The sequence below is a fragment of the Corythoichthys intestinalis genome, chromosome 15 (genome assembly GCF_030265065.1).
Source record: "Corythoichthys intestinalis isolate RoL2023-P3 chromosome 15, ASM3026506v1, whole genome shotgun sequence".
In the NCBI taxonomy this organism is placed as follows: domain Eukaryota; kingdom Metazoa; phylum Chordata; class Actinopteri; order Syngnathiformes; family Syngnathidae; genus Corythoichthys; species Corythoichthys intestinalis.
The window spans coordinates 31,170,149-31,190,176 of record NC_080409.1 but is presented as its reverse complement, the minus strand read 5'-3'; the positions used below and the strand labels follow the sequence as shown (position 1 = coordinate 31,190,176).

The 20,028-nt window shown below is 38.3% G+C and overlaps 1 protein-coding gene across 2 annotated transcripts in view; it reads right to left on the bottom strand.

The window, feature by feature from the left end:
• The window catches only part of hs6st1a (heparan sulfate 6-O-sulfotransferase 1a), a 147,531-nt gene that overhangs the window by 21,499 nt on the left and 106,004 nt on the right, over window positions 1-20,028 (bottom strand). The window lies entirely within an intron of this gene.

The window sequence follows — 20,028 nt, the reverse complement described above, 5'->3', positions numbered from 1 at the left end:
TCTGACAAATGTGAGCAGCAGGAAGTAAAACAACACGGGAGAGACTGGAATAGACAGGAAGTGCATCCGCTCAGTTGACAGGTCATTTTGCGGCAAACCAAAGAAGAAGAAATGCTGGCACAAGCACATTTCACTCTGCTTGCAAAAGCATTGGGATTGCCCCACAGAGAGATGAGTCATACTCAAGCCCACATTTATGTCTGTATTTATTGGATAGTTTCGCTTTTTGTTTGTGTGTGTGTCATTTTTGTTGGTATGAGTTAGTGACCTCGTTTGCGTATTGTGTTGCTTGTGCACTTATCCGTGTGCGGTTTTGTTTCTGCAAGTTGATGTTTTATTTAGGGCTGCAGCTTGTTCGAATAATCGAGTAATCAGATCAGGAACATAAAAAATTAAGAAATACCTGAGCTGAGCCTCCAACAGTATAAAAAAAATACTGTAAATAAATGAAGATCCAAGTACAACAAAAGAACAATTGACTAACTCATTTGCTCCCAAAAACGTATAAATATTTTCTATCTTTAATTGTTCAGTGTCCCAAAAACGTATTTATACGTCTTTTACGTTTTTTTTTTCCCACAGGAGACATCTTTAGGTTCTGATGCAACTTGGCTCCAAAGCACAATGCTCAAAATCCATTTTAAAGGAATAAATCTGGCCACTGGAGGGCAGTAGCATTTGGTAAGAACTCATCTCGGCCCATGAAAGGAAATAAATGAAGAGAAATAGTCAGGAAACGGAAGTTGGAAGAAGTAAGAAGTGTGAGAAAAATGTGGAGAACGATGTAAAATGCAATGCACATGCCCCACACAAGTTTCTTAGGTGAATTCTGTTATGAGGCAGTGGTCACTACAAAAGAAAGATTTAAAAAAAATTATCTTGATGAGACAGGCGGCGATGAGGGGAAAATTTACCCCGTCTGCCGATACAGCCGCGGCCACAATAGCGTCATCTCTCAGGTCAATAGTTTAGTTATGTGTAAATAAATTGTTACTTTGCTATCAAAAGCTCTATTTGTCTTGTTGTTTATGTTATTTTGTAGAATTAAAACATTATTCAGATGTTTGGGATGTCACAAAAGCAAAAAATAGCTGTGTTAAAGTCAAAGTTATGTTTGAAATGTATGCTTTTACAAAAACCTCAATTTCTCAGTTTTCATCAGAAATTGGAACATTGCTCAAACTAAGCTATTTTCTAATGCTGATTTCTAAAGAATGGAAAAATATATGAACTAACTTTTTTTCCTGCTGAAAGAAGAGAGTCTAATCTTTCTTTTGGTGGGTTCCATGTTTATATAGCAATAGAACAGAATTTTCTGTGGGTCTTGCAAAATCAGTCAAAATCCAGTAAAACGGCCGGGAGCGAAGGGGGTTGCTCCGGTGAAAATGGCGGGGAGTGAATGAGCTAACTTACATAGCAAAAATCCACAAAAAAACGGCTAAATATATCTAGAAACCACATTATGAATGCAATAAAAAACATTAGCTCAAACAAAAACTTAGCTTTTGTTGGTCTTAACAGGGAGCAGCTGGATTCAGCCATGTGAAATGAGATGTCATATTCACTGTTGCCACTGGAGGGCAGGGTATCCACCCAAATCAATAAAACTAAAAAACACTTTCAAAACAAACCATTACAACGCCACTTTAATTCAATCCAATTAATCCAATTACTTCAGTTAATCGGTTAATCGTTGCAGCACTAGTTTTATTGTTGTGTGTGATTGAGCACAAGTGATTTTTTGCATGTTCTTGGTTTTTGAACATGTGATGCATTTTGTTTTTCTGTTTCTGTGTTGAAATTTTTAGTTTATTTTTTTGAATTTTTGAGTGTTTTATTAATAGAGAGTAGTTGTTTTATTTGTGTTAATTTATTGCTGTTTGTGTGCGCATTAGTGTTGGTTGTGTCACTTGTATTTTGTGCGGTGATGTGGTTGGGCTTTTCTGTGTTTTGTCAGAATGACAGTGTTTTTTGAAAGTTTCATTTGACTTTTTGGATTTGTGTGCGTTTGTGCTGTTGTTTTTGTGCTTGGTGTTTGCTAATTGTTCATTTTTAATTGCGTGGTTTGTGTGTTTTTGTTGCCCATTTTGGTGTTTTTTTTTCTGTGCTCGTTATTTGTGTAAATTGTTTTATTTTAACAACATGCATTTTTGTAAATGAAGCTGCCTTGGCATGTTTTTGTGAGTTTGTTTTTTTGTGTGCTCTGTTTGACTCTGTTGATTTTTGAGGGGTTCAAGTCTGTCTGCATGTTTGGACGTATCTGCGTTTACTGTTTTTCTTGCTCGTGTGATTTTCCTCTCTTTTTTTTTTTGTATGTGTGTTTTGAGGTTGGTAATGTAGCACATCGCATGCCTCCAGAATGGACCCTCCCACCAGAGCGAAGACCTTTCCATGCCTTCAAACTCCACCTAATTACTGCAGTCTAATCAATCAACACGTCCTCATTAACCATACATGCACGCACACAAACTGCATGTGCGTGTGATGGTATGGATTCATCCTTGATCGCATACACACGTTATCCTGCATCAAGCCAGACGAAAGAGAAAATTAAAAGTGCCGACGTGCACGCACTGCTAAAAGTGTGCAGCCAGACAAGCAATGAAAACATACAGCTGTGCCTTAAGATATGAATTTCAGTTATTCCGTCTTTAAAAAAAAAATCAACAGATGTAACAAATGATGCAAAAGAAAGACAAACAATTAGTGACACTGTGGCATACATATAGTGGTATGAAAAAGTATCTGAACCTTTTGGAATTTCTCACATTTCTGCATAAAAATCCTCATCAAATGTGATCTGATCTTTGCCAAAATCACACAGAGGAAAATACAGTGTCTGCTTTAACTACTACAAACATTTATAGGCTTTCATATTTTGATGAAGATATAATGCAAACAATGACAGAAGGGGGGAAAAATAAGTCAGTGAACACTCTGCGTATGGAGACTTAAAGAGCAATTGAAACCACTTTTTATGAAACATTTTAAGTCAGGTGTGTGCCCAATAACTTATGAGTGGTTTAAAGCTGCCCTGCCCACTATAAAACACACACCTGGTAAGAAATTTCACGATGAGAAGCATTGCCTGATGTGCATCATGGCTCGGTCAAAGGAGCTGTCTGAAGAACTGCGATCAAGGATTGTTGTTTTGTATAAAGCATGGAAAGAATTAAAAAAACATCTCTTAAAGTCTGGATGTTCATCAATCGACAGTCAGAGAAGTTGTCCACAAATTGAGAGAGAGTTTGGCGCTGTTGCGTCTCTGCGCAGAATACTCAGAGAGATAAAAAAGAACCCTAGAGTGTCTGCTGAAGACTTACAGAAATCACTGGCACAGTCTAATATCTCTGTGCACACATCAACTATATGTAAAACTATGGTCAAGATGGTGTTCATGGGAGGACTCCATGGAGTAAGCCACTGCTGTCAAAAAAAACAAAACATTGCTGCTCGTTTAATGTTCGCAAAAAGGCACTTGAAGACCCCACAAAAGGTTTGGCAAAATATTTGGGGACGGATGAAACCAAAGTTGAATTGTTATGGAGTAATACACGATGTCATGTGTGGAGGAAAAACACACCAACATCAACACCTCATTTCCACTGTGAAGTACAGTGGAGGGAGCATCATGATTTGGGGCTGTTTGCTGCCTCAGGGCCTGGACAACTTGCAATCATGAATGGAAGAATGAATTCAAATGTTTATCAGGATGTTTTGCAGGAAAACCTGAGACTGTCTGTCAGACAGTTGAAGCTAAAAAGAGGATGGATGCTGCAAGAAGACAATAATCCAAAACACAGAAGTAAATCAACTTCAGAATGGTTTCAGAAGAACAAAATATACGTTCTGGAGTGGCCAAGTCAAAGTCCAGACGAACACCATTGAAATGCTGTGGCATGACATAAAGACAACAATTCATGCTAGACATTTCAGGAATCTGACTGAACTGCAGCAGTTTTGTAGAGAAGAATGGCCAAGATTAGTCCTGAACGATGTTCCAGACTGATCTGCAGCTACAGGAAGCGTCTGGTTGAAGTTATTGCTGCCAAAGGGGGGGGCACAAAATATTAAATGTGATGGTTCACTTATTTTCCCCCCTTCTGTCACTGTTTGCAAACTATCCTCATTAAAATATGAAAACCTATAAATGTTTGGGTGGTTTTAGTTAAAGAAGACAAGTTTTTTTCATCTGTGTGATTTTGACAAAGATCAGATCACATTAGATGGTGATTTTATGCAGAAATGTGAGAAATTCCAAAAGGTTCAGATACTTTTCATACCACTGTATATACAGTATACATATATAAAAACATATATACAATATATACATATGTACTATATATACATACAGTGCTGCTCAAAAGTTTGTGAACCCCCTCAACATTTTGGAATTTTCTATTATTTCAACCTGATTTCCTAATCAATCAATTCAATAGTTTTTTTTTGTTTTTTTTAACAGTTGTGTTGTCGAGACTAAATTAAAAAGAGTTTTCATCAACTGATGTAGGTGCAAAATTGAACTGTTTGGTCACAACCAAAACCGCCATGTCTGGCGAAAAGTCAACACTGCATACCACCAAAAGAACCTTCTCCCAACAGTGAAGCATGGAGGTGGGAATGTCAAGATCTGGGCTTGCTTTTCATCCTCAGGACCTGGACAACTCCACATAGTCCAGGGAATCATGAATTCTGAGGAATATTGTCAAATCCTAGAACATAACCTGACGCCATCTGTTTTGAAGTTAAAGCTTGGCAGAAGGTGGATCATGCAACATGATAATGATCCAAAGCATTCCAGCAATACAACCAAGGAATGGCTGAAAAAGAAGAAGATTCGTGTTCTGGACTGGCCCAGTCAAAGTCCTGACCTAAATCCCATTGAAATGCTGTGGCGGGACCTGAAGCGAGCAGTTCATGCCAGACGCCCATCAAACCTCTCTCAACTGACTGCGTTCTGCAAGGAAGAATGGGCAAAAATCCCCCAAAGTAGATGTGAGAGGCTGATTAGTCACTACAGAAACCGTTTGGTTGAGGTAATCTCTGCAAAAGGAGGCGCAATATCCTATTAACTGAAGGGGTTCACATACTTTTGCACACATGATATCTGAGTTTTTCTTAAATCAACCACTTTTGTTAAATAAAGAATGACAATATAACTATTTCTTTTGTTTCAGTCCATTATTTGGAATGTCAGTATTGTGGATTTGGGTATAACTTAACATTTAATAAGGTTATTTTAGTTTTTTTTACAAAAAATCTGACCATCGCTGTGGGGTTCACAAACTTTCGAGCAGCACTGTATATACCAATATATATATATATATATATATATATATATATATATATATATATATATGTACAGTATATGTGTGTGTACAAAGGTTGTTAATTTAGAGACAACTAGAAACTGTTCTGTGGTATTGCTGAAAGAGGTATCATATCCTTATTATAATGTGCTGTCAACTTACAGTAGCATCAAAATGTTTGGGCACCCCTCACAATTTCTAATATTTTCTTTTAGAAATCATTGGGTATTTGGATCAGTAACTTCAATTTGATGAATCAACAAAACTGATGGACAGAGTAACATTCCAGAAATAAAACCAAGCTTATCACACTAACAGAAGATGTGGAATATATCGTCCAGTTTAGTAAGGGTATCCAATTGACCAACAACTTGAAACTTGATATGTCTATTACACCGACTAATAACTTGACCGTGTAAATGTAATAAAGCAACTAAAAACCCTAACCTATCACTCAGTTAATGTGTAAATCAGCAATTTCAAGGCGATACAATACAATATCGATTCTTCTGTTAACGATCCTATATTTGCAGAAACTATAGTCTGCCACAATTTGATATAATTCAATGGATTTAATACGATATCGTGTACACATTTATGATCAGTTGCATTCCACTGAAAACAATTTTAAAAAATGCTAAGCGATTTTTACGTTTTTTTTTACTATTCTGTTGCCGAGACATTTCAGACATGGGTGAAAAGATGACCATGTTGATCAATTTTTACGCTTCGATCTATTTGGTGGGATAATTGCTGAACCAATCTATGAATGATCTAGATCGATGCACTACGTCCAAACATTCAAACTGAGAGGCAGTGGTGCCAAATGGTTTGGATGACTGTCACTCTAAATTGCAGCGAATAAGTTATCCTTCTCTACAAACTTGGAATTGACAGTACACTAGCGTACACTAGACATTCCTCCATCCATCCCAGTGAAAAAACAAAATACATGTTTTAACATTGAATCAGTGAAGCATCAAACTGTTTTTGCCACATTTTCTGCTTCAATCCAACAGACAGGCGATCCCACAAAACAAGCGCAATTGAAATGAGTGCCTGCAAATCTAAAAAAAAAATGAACAGGGGTAATCACGGACTATAATGAGTCAGCCCTAAATCCAGTAGCAGCTGGGAAATCCCGGGCAAGGAACCAAACGTACGCTAGATCCCAGACCGACCCAAAAGGGCACACTCAAAACCCCAAATCCCATCAATCTTGTCCTTCTATCTAATGAATTACAAAAAAAGCGGAAAAAGTGGAAGAAGGTGCCATCAAAACGGGAGCTGGATGCATTTTAGAGATTCCTCTGATGACATTATCACCATTCCTAACACTCCCCAGGGTGCTCCGCGCATGTGTGTGTAGGACTATGCCTATTAAATCAGCGATGACATTTTCCTTCCTTCTCGGCCCGCATACCCCTGCAGAAACTCGCCACGATTTGGCGGGGAAGAGGAGGAGGAAGAAGGTTAGCGGGGTAATGTGGGGAGGGGGGCCGGATGCGAATTTCAATTAGTTTTTTTCTAATACTGTGAAAGCAGCGAGGGCCCCAAGCCCAAGTGATTTATCAAAGTTATGGCTGCAGCTATAATGAAGGCAAGAGCGTATTAGCAGCTTCAAATAAATAAAACGTAAACACACATACTAACACACACTGACTGAGTAGCTGGTTAACACTTATATGCAACTTTCGGTACACCAAATACCAGATGCAATATTAACCACTGCCATTGACGGCGATGGGTGCCCGAAGCATTTGAAGTGGGAGAGCTGACAATGAGGTTAGAACATGATCATTCACTGCAATTACATTGCAAAAAAACCCTAAACAATTTCAAAACACTTAACCTTTTGTAAGGCACACATTTAAACCAGGGGTCCACAACCTTTTTTAGGACCACGGACCAGTGTGATGTGGGCCTTTTTTTAATTTAATTTAATTTTTTTTAAACATAGTGGCAATGTGTGTCAGAAAAACAGAGCAAATGTGAAGCGCGGGGAAAATGTAACTCACTATAGACGCAATCCAGTGCAGTTAAAAAAAAATACTCCAAAAATAAATAGATAAAGTTTTCCAACTATTTCGAATGAACATTGACAGACAAGCACAAACAGTGGGGCAAATAAGTATTTCGTCAACCACTAATTGTGCACGTTCTCCTACTTGAAAAGATTAGAGAGGCCTGTAATTGTCAACATGGGTAAACCTCAACCATGAGAGACAGAATGTGGGAAAAAAAAACAGAAAATCACATTGTTTGATTTTTAAAGAATTTATTTCCAAATTACAGTGGAAAATAAGTATCTGGTCACCTACAAACAAGCAAGATTTCTGGCTGTCAAAGAGGTCTAACTTCTTCTAACGAGGTCTAACGAGGCTCCGCTCGTTACCTGTATTAATGGCACTTGTTTTAACTCATTATCGGCATAAAAGACACCTGTCCACAATCTCAGTCAGTCACACTCCAAACTCCACTATGGGCAAGATCAAAGAGCTGTCGAAAGACACCAGAGACAAAATTGTAAACCTGCATCAGGCTGGGAAGACTGAATCTGCAATAGGTAAAACGCTTGGTGTAAAGAAATCAACTGTGGGAGCAATTATTAGAAAATGGAAGACATACAAGACCATTGATAATCTCCCTCGATCTGGGGCTCCATGCAAGATCTCACCCCGTGGTGTCAAAATGATAACAAGAACGGTGAGCAGAAATCCCAGAACCACACGGGGGGATCTAGTGAATGACCTACAGAGAGCTGGGACCACAGTAACAAAGGCTACTATCAGTAACACAATGTGCCGTCAGGGACTTAAATCCTGCACTGCCTGACGTGTCCCCCTGCTGAAGCCAGTACACGTCCAGGCCCATCTGTGGTTCGCTGGAGAGCATTTGGATGATCCACTGTGAAGCATGGGGGTGGAAACATCATGCTTTGGAGCTGTTTTTCTGCAAAGGGACCAGGACAACTGATCTGTGTAAAGGAAAGAATGAATGGGGCCATGTATCGAGAGATTCTGAGTGAAAATCTCCTTCCATCACCAAGGGCATTGAAGATGAGACGTGGCTGGGTCTTTCAGCATGACAATGATCCCAAACACACAGCCAGGGCAACAAAGGAGTGGCTTCGTAAGAAGCATTTCAAGGTCCTGGAGTGGCCTAGCCAGTCTCTAGATCTCAACCCCATAGAAAATCTGTGGAGGGAGTTGAAAGTCCGTGTTGCCCAACGACAGGCCCAAAACATCACTGCTCTAGAGGAAATCTGCCATGATTTACAAATAAATTCTTTAAAAATCAAACAATGTGATTTTCTGTTTTTTTTTTTCACATTCTGTCTCTCATGGTTGAGGTTTACCCATGTTGACGATTACAGGCCTCTCTAATATTTTCAAGTGGGAGAACTTGCACAATTAGTGGTTGACTAAATACTTATTTGCCCCACTGTATTGTTGCGTCTATCTACAAGGACAATGGCAACTTGGTGATAATTCACACTCAGCAGACACGCCATGGACTGTAAGTAAAAAAAGTTGAAATGAATTTGATGTCTTTTCTTGTCAATAGCTGCATGAACATGGACACGCTAATTCGGAATAAAAGACTGATCGGAATAACTTCAGGGGGCCACAGCCAAAGTGCATTTTTGTTTTTATACATTTTAGTATGATAATTTTTTGTTTGTTTATAATTATTCTGTGTACAAATTGATAAAATACAATCATGATTAATAATTCTTTAAAAAATTTAGACCAGCTATGACATTTTTTTTGTGGTTATTTTATAGATAAAAATGACCTAAAATTTTATGTTCACGTGTATGGACGCCAGGTCTTTAGGAGGTTAAGTTGTTTTTAAATTACCAAAATAGTACCTTGCCCTATAAGGGTTAAATATAAAATCATCGATAATGTTTGCAATTGGTTGGCTAATTCTTTGATACATATTACATTAATATCTGTCAATATTACTGACAAAATAATGAGTTTTACTTTTGTTTTTGTTTTTTAAATTACAGTACAAGTAAAATATATGAAGTTTTTCACTTAAGATTAAAAAAATAGAATAGAATAATTGATTCCTGTTTTTTAATCTCCTTTGTATTACTATTTGTTTCAACAATATTACTGTAAAATGGCAGCTAACGAGTCAATCAAGCACCACTCAACTTCTGCTTGAACAGTCATTTTTAGAGAGCAAACTTTCATTTCATTTCATTGCCAATTAAATATGTTGACAACGTTGTTGGCGGCACCTCACCCCCGCCTCCATTTGGAGGAAATCCACATTGTATGTGGCCATGTCAGAAGCACTATCAAGAGAAAGCACTCGAGGAGGAGGGCGGAGAGGTTTTCCTGAGAATCTCAAATGATTACTTGTAAAACCTCTAACACTCTTTAACCTCTCTCCTCGTGGTTTTAAGTCTCTCTTAATCACACCCTCTCTCCACCACTAAAGTTACTGTGTGTGTGTGTTTGAGGGCCACTGGATTACACGCACTTGCCCTTTGAGACAGTGGGTTGTGTTCAAATCCTCCACGACCAAAAGCGAGTGCTGAAAATTGAGGGACGGCATGGCCCGACAAAGATTGGGAAACAATGCATTCATGTAGAATTGAAGGGAGTGCCAAAAAATCGATTATTAGATGCATCGCGATTTGACGTGTGAGGATTCGATTACGATTCATAAAGGTTAAAAACGATGATTTTCCCTAATAACTTTTATGACAGCGGTCGTAGCGGAACGAAATTCAAGACACGTCTGTCGCCCGGACACCTTTAACGGACGCACGCACAACGTTGAGATGGATGCTGCCGGTTACTGATCAAGAGGATATACTCCTTTTCAAAAGGCTGGAAAATAAATTTGTGTATGAGACAGGCAGGGACCCGGCGGTCGCGCTTCTGTGCGCAAGTTATTTTTTAGAGTGAGAGGGGAAGAGAGATAGGTCGTTGCTCCTTGTCTTTCAGTTGTCCAGCAGTAGGTTCAAGTCGTGTTAATTGGAAAAAGTCCCTAGTGTTTTGCTAAGTCCGGTGTCCGTCTATCAGAGGTGAGTGCACAAACCCTGTTGTACTGTTTAGCCTTTATTGTTGTTGTTTTTGTGATGTTACTAGTTAGTGCTGAGCGCTATGCTAATTAGCGACTTGTATTTCCATGTCAAGTTGTTCGTTGTTTGGTGGTGTACAAAAGTTTTTCCAGAACATGTAAAACAAAGATTAAAGTACAGCGGTAACACTAAAAATATGTGAAATAGTACAGAAGTCTGTGAAAACAAAGTATATTGGTTAAAAGAAGTCATATTTCTAAAGACACTTTGTTTCCAGAAAATGTGGAATTCATTCCATCAGTGTAAATTGAATTGTATTGTTGAGAGAAATAAGTACTGCTGTTTGAAACAGCTGATGTTTTTGCACCTTCTTGTGAAAAAGAGCATCTTGTTTTGTATAGGCATGTTAGGAAATAAGTACTGCCTTTAAAATGGTAAATGATTTTGCACTTTCTTGTAAAAAACAAACAAACAAAAAAAAAGCAGTTTAAGGACAGCTTTTTGTTGTATGGGCATGTTTCCATTGTTCCTTGTTGAATCATTAGGATATTTTTAATAAATAATGGACAGAAATTTGTTTGGCTACTTTATTAATTAGTAATGCACGATGCATTGATAATCATGATAACCGTGATCAGCGCGAATAGCGTGATCAGCGTTCAATAATCGAATTGTAGCACCCTGAATCGTAATCTAATCGAACCGTGCGGTGCCTAAGATGGCACACCCCTATTAGAAAGATGGAAACTGGTAAGAAGGCAAAATCCGACAGCTGCTCGATATACGGCAAAACAAAGCAAATTCATTTGTACTGCACACTTTAACACATGGTAATTCAGAGTGGACTACTTTACATGAAAATCAGCAAGACATACTCGAGAAATAGAAATGAAACACAAAATGATACATAAAAGCCACACAGTTTTGAACTTGAATGATATGGGGCAGTTATGAATCCCCTTAGTCAGCAATAGCGTTTTTAGCCCTGATTTAAAGAGCTAACTGTTTGAGCACACTTCAGACCTTCATGTCATTTGTTCCAGAGGCGACAAGCATAATAACTGAACGCTGCCTCAGCCTGTTTGGTTCTTCTTGGAACACAAAGCAGACTGCTTCCAGGCGACCTAAAGGGTCTCGCTGCTTCATAGGGGTCAAACAATCAAGCTTGTATTTTGGTCCAAGGCCATCAAGTGTTTCGTAGACAAGCAGTAAGATTTTCTTGTCTGTCCTCTGACTCACAGGAATACAGTGTAACTATTTCATGACCGCTGTAATATGGGCAGTTTCATAGTGTTTGTAAGGATTTAGGATTAGCTGCAGCTTCCTGACTAATTTTTGTTGTTGTTGTAACCTGTAAATACAACGTTGCAATAATCCAATCTACTAAAAAAAGAATGCTTGAATAAGTTTTTCTGTGTGTTGCTAGGACAGAAGCCTCTTAATTCTGGCTATACAGTGGGGCAAATAAGTATTTAGTCAACCACTAATTGCGCAAGTTCTCCCACTTGAAAATATTAGAGAGGCCTATAATTGTCAACATGGGTAAACCTCAACCATGAGTGACAGAATGTGGAAAAAAAAAAAAAAACAGAAAATCACATTGTTTGATTTTTAAATAATTTAATTGCAAATCATGGTGGAAAATAAGTATTTGGTCAATACCAAAAGTTCATCTCAATACTTTGTTATGTACCCTTTGTTGGCAATAACGGAGGCCAAACGTTTTCTGTAACGCTTTACAAGCTTTTACACACACTGTTGCTGGTATTTTGGCCCATTCCTCCATGCAGATCTCCTCTAGAGCAGTGATGTTTTGGGGCTGTCATTGGGCAACACGGACTTTCAACTTCCTCCACAGATTTTCTATGGGGTTGAGATCTGGAGACTGGCTAGGCCACTCCAGGACCTTGAAATGCTTCTTACGAAGCCACTCCTTTGATGCCCTGGCTGTTTGTTTGGGATCATTGTCATGCTGAAAGACCCAGCCACGTCTCATCTTCAATGCCCTTGCTGATGGAAGGAGATTTTCACTTAAAATCTCTCGATACATGGCCCCATTCATTCTTTCCTTTACACAGATCAGTCTTCCTGGTCCCTTTGCAGAAAAACAGCCCCTAAGCATGATGTTTCCACCCCCATGCTTCACAGTGGGTATGGTGTTCTTCGGATGCAATTCAGTATTCTTTCTCCTCCAAACACGAGAACCTGTGTTTCTACCGAAAAGTTCTATTTTGGTTTCATCTGACCATAACATATTCTCCCAGTCCTCTTCTGGATCATCCAAATGCTCTCTAGCGAACCGCAGACGGGCCTGGACGTGTACGTTCTTCAGCAGAGGGACACATCTGGCAGTGCAGGATTGGAGTCCCCGGCGGCGCATTGTGTTACTGATAGTAGCCTTTGTTACTGTGGTCCCAGCTCTCTGTAGGTCATTCACTAGGTCCCCCCGTGTGGTTCTGGGATTTTTGCCTACTGTTCTTGTTATCATTTTGACGCCACGGGGTGAGATCTTGCATGGAGCCCCAGATCGAGGGAGATTATCAGTGGTCTTGTATGTCTTCCATTTTCTAATAATTGCTCCCACAGTTGATTTCTTTACACCAAGCGTTTTACCTATTGCTGTTTCAGTCTTCCCAGCCTGGTGAAGGTGTACAATTTTGTCTCTGGTGTCTTTCGACAGCTCTTTGGTCTTGGCCATAGTGGAGTTTGGAGCGTGACTGACTGAGGTTGTGGACAGGTGTCTTTTATACCGATAATGAGTTAAAACAGGTGCCATTAATACAGGTAACGAGTGGATCTTCGTTAGACCTCGTTAGAAGACGTTAGACCTCTTTGACAGCCAGAAATCTTGCTTGTTTGTAGGTGACCAAATACTTATTTTCCACTCTAATTTGGAAATAAATTCTTTAAAAATCAAACTGTGATTTTCTGTTTTTTTTTTTTCCACATTCTGTCTCTCATGGTTAAGGTTTACCCATGGTGACAATTAGAGGCCTCTCTAATCTTTCAAGTAGGAGAACTTGCACAATTGGTGGTTGACTAAATACTTATTTGCCCCACTGTATACTTTTGAGTGGTAATAGGCAGACGTAGTGATAAACTTTAGGTGGCTGTCGAAGTTCAGGTCTGAGTCAATAACTGCGACAAGATTTAGGGCTGAAGAGACTTTCGAACTTTCAAATGACTAGCTGTATGTCTGAAAACACAGGCCAGGCTGCATTACATGTTAACGGTACTTTTTTTTTTTTTTTAATCTGAAAGGGGCTCTACAATGAGTCTTATTTACCCGTTCTTATGACACTTAATGTGATAATAAAAAAATGTGTCTGCACAGCAAATAAAGATTTTATGAGGGTGACAGTTTGAGCCTGGAAAAGAATTAACTTTCTATTATTTCCTGTGGGAAATAATTAATGATCTAGCGCTAAATTACAGAGCAGCATTACAGGGGGCGGCATTCCACAGCACAAATCAGCAGACGACAAAAAAGTCATTCTGTTTAAAGGGGCCATTTATATGGTGACGTGCCAAGATTACGACAAATTTCATGGTTCCGTCTCCATGCAAACGATGTGCCATTCCGTGTGAAAACAATGCAGTATTCATGCCAGGCCCTAGGGGGCAGTGCAGTTTTACAAGGCGAAGCCGTGTATTACGATTATATTCTTGTATTCATAATTTAATAAATGTTATCAAATTTGTCGTAATTATGAGTTCTCAGTGAAACCACATTTTTGTTTTTCGTACACAAGAATACATTTTTGTGACACTTTTTTAAGTTAAAACATTCTCATACAATTTGTGATTATTCCACCAATATTCAGATGTTTTGCCGATAAAATAGCAACTTTTAAAATTTTTCAATATTGCAACAATACATTGCACGTACTTCCACCCCATACCAGCTTATCGCAAAATGCAAAATATCTTGTTGTGATATTGCGACATTGTATTTAATTCCATATTAAGAAAGAAATACAACTCACTCATACACAGTTGTGTCAATCAAAATTGATCATGTGTATCTGTATATAGTAAAGGCAGTATTTTATACTGAGGCGGTGACATCGAGGGGCTTCTTTACATACTGTATGCGTGGAAAGTGAACATTTAAGCGCTCTTCTCACCTGGGAGCCATTTGCCTTGAGAAGTCCACTGCTGGGGCAATTGCTCAAGAAAATGCAGCTGCCAGGGTCACGGGAAACAACTCTATAAGGTCGTGAGTGTTGGCGAATGGGAACGCTGCTCATAATTTCACGCGTTGGAGGACGCAGTCATGGGTTGAAAACGCTGCAAGTCAGCAGCTGTTTCCAAACTTCAGAGTAATACTACGTTTTAGCAAATCACGCTGGGACAAAACAGATCGAAATGGACAGTAATGCCGGCTTTCTGTAGTGTTGTAATTATGTTAAATACCACTCGTTGAGTCAAAAATTACAAGTGAACGTCAAGTTGGATTTTCTACTGTAGAACTGGGAATTTACTTTTAAATGAATAATTATCATTATTAATTATTTTGCTATTTCATTTTTGGGAGTTTTGGAGATGAGACCTTTTAGCTTTCAAAATGGCGGAGAGCGAGCAAGGAGTTGTGAATGGGAAGACACTACAGTAAGTTTTTAAAGAAGATTTAGGGCTTCAACTATCGAATATTTTAGTAATCGACTGAAAATTTATCGATTAATCGAGTAATCGGATAAAACATTTTCTCTTAGGTAAGAGCAATTATAAATATACATGAGAAAACAAGAGATTTCATCTAATATTGAACCATTTTCAGTCAATTAATGTCTTTATTTTCGATGTACATTGTTGAAAACAGCCAACAATTGCATCTCAGATGTGACTAGAATAAAAAAAGACTAATTCATTGCTTTCACTCAAAAAACTTCTAGTTCTTATAAAAATATATGTATATTTCTTACCTAAAAATGTCATTACGCTTGATAACAAACATCACATAAAAGTTAGGTGTTTTTCCTACATGTTTCAATGGAATTTCCATTTGTGTCAAGCTATTTTTAGGTTCTAGTTAAGTTTTAAGTTAGTGTAAACTAAGTTCTGATAGGATTTTGAGGTTTTGCAGTGTTTAAAATAAATGTATGATACCTGCTGTATTGGAGCACATTAGGGACCACTGCTACTTGGTGTTTTATCCAGCAACGACTACTGACCTAAAATTGACAGTTAGCATTATTAAGTTTTTATTTTACACCCTCATCCCTCTACAGCACTATGTATTCACAGATTAAATAAAGCATGTATGTAAGACACGTTAGCCACGCATCGACAGTGGTCATAATTAATAGAAACCCAGGCCTCCGCAGGGCTAACGTTACGTGAGCGAGTGACAGTAACGTTAATCTTATTTATTAGCGTTGAGAAGTCTACTGCTTTAAGATGGCGGCTCTTTACTAACGCTGCCGAGTCTGTCATTTCGCATCTCGTTATATATAAATTATATCTATGAGACGCATCAGCCGCTAGCTGCTACCACCGTAGCATCAGACGCTACCTGCTACCACCGTCATGCGGGCGTAGTTTTTAGCGGCTGTCGGCTGCAGTCAGGTATTTATTGCTTCTTCCTCTACGCACATGATGTCAGCGCGTTGTCCCGCATTAAAAGTAGTGGGGCAAAACGTGATGCTTAGAGCTTGCAAAATTAAATGATTCCTCGAGTTGAATAAAATTACTCGGGTCAGTTTTTAAATTTGAGTTACTCGAGTTGCTCGAGTATTCGTTTCAGCTCTAGAAGATTTTATCACCAATTTGTCTGTTGTTTTGACAACTGCATAATAACAATGTATAAGACACAAAATTTATATTATTCAACATAGTGTTTGAGATGATGTTTAGTTTTACATAGCGAAATAGACACGGGTCAGCACTTGCTTTGCAGTCTGAGGAGAGCAATCTTGTGAAAACACGTGTAAAGTATATGCCATTGATAGCCCATATCCCAAACTTTCTATTGCCGGGAAGGAGAGGACACGTTGTATGTAGGTAGAGACGCATTTATGGAAGTATGGAAGTGCTGGAACATCATCGTCATCATCGTGTTTAAAGACATTATCGCGCTACAAATGGCGCGCTCAGGGCGGTTGGCTAAAGACAGTTCACTGTATCAAGCAAAAACAACATAATGGTTTGTAGAAGTGGTTGGAGGAGTGATGATAACAGATGAATCAATAGGTCTAAAACAGTTTTGCCCACGCAACAAACCAAAATGAAGCCAGTGTCTGCCAAGTTTTTTTTTCTGATGCGACAACAAAAGCACATGAACAGGACACATTCATAATTACTAATTCGCAAGTGGTAAAGATCATCATTCCTAGAGCATGTGAAGACAGCATAATTTCTTGCTGTGTCGCAAATCACCTCTGCAATTAGATGAATCTTTCCACTTTTTGCCTGACAGTACACAGTGTTTAGCAGATTTAGGTGCTTTTTCTCATTATGTCTTAGCAAGGTGCCACACAACAAAAACAGATCCAACCAAGATTTAATTTCCCAAATAGTGGTAAAATACACTTCTTAATTGTCAAGATATTTCGTCTAATCTGAGAGATAATTTAACTAGTGTCAAACGTTTTTCCTTTTAAAATTGTAGGGTTTACTGTGATGGAATTACTGGCTGTGGGTATAAGTACATTTATTTCAAAAAGAAAAAAACATCTCACACGTACAGTGTAGCATAGCTAAATACTAGCGATGTAACAATACTTTAGTCTGGATTGATATTTCGATAAAGGCCCTTGCATCGAAGGGAGTCGTGATGAACTTCAAATATCGGCAAATATCGTAACAGTGTCCAAATCCCCCCCCCCCCCCCATTTTTTGTAATGACAAGCCCGCCTCCTCCCAAAAAAACGAGTTCAAGCTAGGCGCTAACGGTAATGCACAGCTCCATTCCTGACGTCCACCCTGACTTTCTTGCACTTTGCTGACGTAATTGCTGCATGAATTCCGATTTGGGAGACTTGACAGTTCAGACCGCAGCCACATTTTGGAAAAATGTGGCCCAGATCGGATTTTAACTACAAATGAAAGTGACCTATATCGGATCTGAAATGGTCCTCTTCTATGTGACTTGTCATGTTCAGACCGTCACGTTAATACCTCACTCGAGTCGGAAAAACACGAAAAAATCGGATTTGTGCATTAAAACCTGCGGTATGAGCGGTGTATATGGTAATATATTTCTCATGTTTAAATTTTTCTCCTTGTAAGAATGAAAATAAATTGTGGCTTGATCCCTATACAGATTTTCTTTTAACCAAATGAGCCAAAGCATCTATTTAGGTGTGCGAGTGTAGCCTCCCTTGACAGGAAAATCCATGGACTGTTTTGCCACTCCCTTGGCTTCCCGGGGAATGGCCTTGTGGAATGTGTTGGCTAGAAATACAGATGATATCAGCCCTGTGTTTGCACGCGCGCATGTGTGTGTGTTTTGAAATGAGACAGAGTACAGCAACATGTCTTGACTTGATCGTGAATGGTGACCTAACAGACATCTTGACTGTTTTTTTGGTTTCGTTTTTTTTAACCGTAAATTGTGTCATCACTTTGTGATCAATGTGCATGTACTGTACATAAAAAGTAGACACAGTAAAGTGAAAATAAAAGTCATTTAAATATGACTTGTTCATTTGTAAATCAACTATTAAGAGTGTTATTAACCTTGAAAGATGATAAAAATATCAATTAAATATGTTGAAAAATAAATGTCTTAAAAGCGTTATTGGGAGGAGTTTTATATACTTATAATATGTATGATCGTATCTATAGTGGCAGATATCCTGACTCAGGTGCTGGGATCGGAAATGAAAAAAAGAAAAAAAAAAGAAATATATTAGGGCTGTCAAACGATTAAAATTTTTAATCGAGTTAATTACAGCTTAAAAATTCATCGTAATTAATCGCAATTCAAACCATCTATAAAATATGCCCTATTTTTCTGTAAATTATTGTTGGAATGGAAAGATAAGACAAGACTGATATATACATTCAACATACGATACATACTGTTAAGTACTGTATTTGTTTATTATAACAATAAATCAACAAGATGGCATTAACATTATTAACATTCTGTTAAAGCGATCCATGGATAGAAAGACTTGTAGTTCTTTAAAGATAAATGTTAGTTCAAGTTAGAGAAATTTTATATTAAAACCCCTCTTAATGTTTTCATTTTAATAAAATTTGTAAAATTTTCAATCAAAAAATAACTAGTAGCTCGCCATTGTTGATGTTAATAATTAAACAATGCTCATTCATGGTGCTGAAACCCATAAAATCAGTCGCACCCAAGCGCCAGCAGAGGGCGACAAAACACCAAAAAACACTAGTAACAAGTGGACATTACATTGTGCTGTCATTTTAATCTGTCTGAGCGGGGCATATGCGTTAAATGCGTCAAATACTTTAACGTGATTAATTTAAAAAATTAGTTACCGCCCATTAACGCGATAATTTTGACAGCCCTAAAAATATATGTATCATTCAGAGGTTGCGCTAGACTTTTTCGTTGTCTGTCATTTTAACTGACAGGGTCATAAAAATCCGGTCATAATCTATTTTTACCCGTCACTTAAATTTTTAAAATGATGATAATGACATTGTGGTGACCCTTTGTTTGGCATAATTCACCTTCCGTACTTGTGTGTCCATTTGGCCGAGCGCGTTAGTGGCTACGACACAGTCACGTGACAGTTTTCATTCATTTTAAATTAATATTCTGTCTGAACAAGCTTAACAGAGAATCCACGCTGTGCCATCACACATCAAGCAGATGAATATGTAACTTTTTCTCTGCAGTGACAAAAATAGCTGACTGTGGCCCCAGTAGGTAGGTAGCCTACCATGTGTAGCATATGGAACAATGAAATTAACAGTTCACCTGCTGTGGCCTGAACGTAGTTTTCACACCTTCCTCCTGGTGCGCATGGACTTGAATTGCGTGCCCGCTTGTGCAGTCCCTGTTTTTTCACCTCTTTTATCAACACCATCGTCGTTTTGGGGCTTTTTGAAGAAACTTCGGACACTCAGTTGCCTTGACATTTTTCAGAGTAAGGCCAACGACGTCATGCATCAAGAGAGACAATAGCTAATTAATATGCTCACTCGCCACCCTGTGGTCTGGGGTTTGAATTGCAACCTGTCAAAATGACGGATGGACTTCAGTTTTTTCCGTCACCGTTTTAAAAAATCGGTCAACGACGGAAAATATTCGGTTAACGCGACCCCTGGTATCATTATATATAGATATATACACATACACACACAAAAATACAGTCATAAAAATTCAATAATTAATAAAGTTTGTTAAATTGCCTGTCACTTGTTCAAAGTAGGCTAGAAATTAGGGCTTTCAAACGATTAAAATTTTTAATCGAGTTAATTACAGCTTAAAAATTAATTAATCGCAATTAATCGCAATTCAAACCATCTATAAAATATGCCATATTTTTCTGTAAATTATATATATATTCTGTAAAATAAATTGTTGGAATGGAAAGATAAGACACAAGATGGATATATACATTCAACATACGGTACATAAGGACTGTAGTGGGCATTTCACTTTACTGTCATTTAAATCTGTCTATGCTGTCCTCACTCCGAAGCGTCTACTTTTTCCAAAGCTAGACAGCTAGTGAACGACGCCTT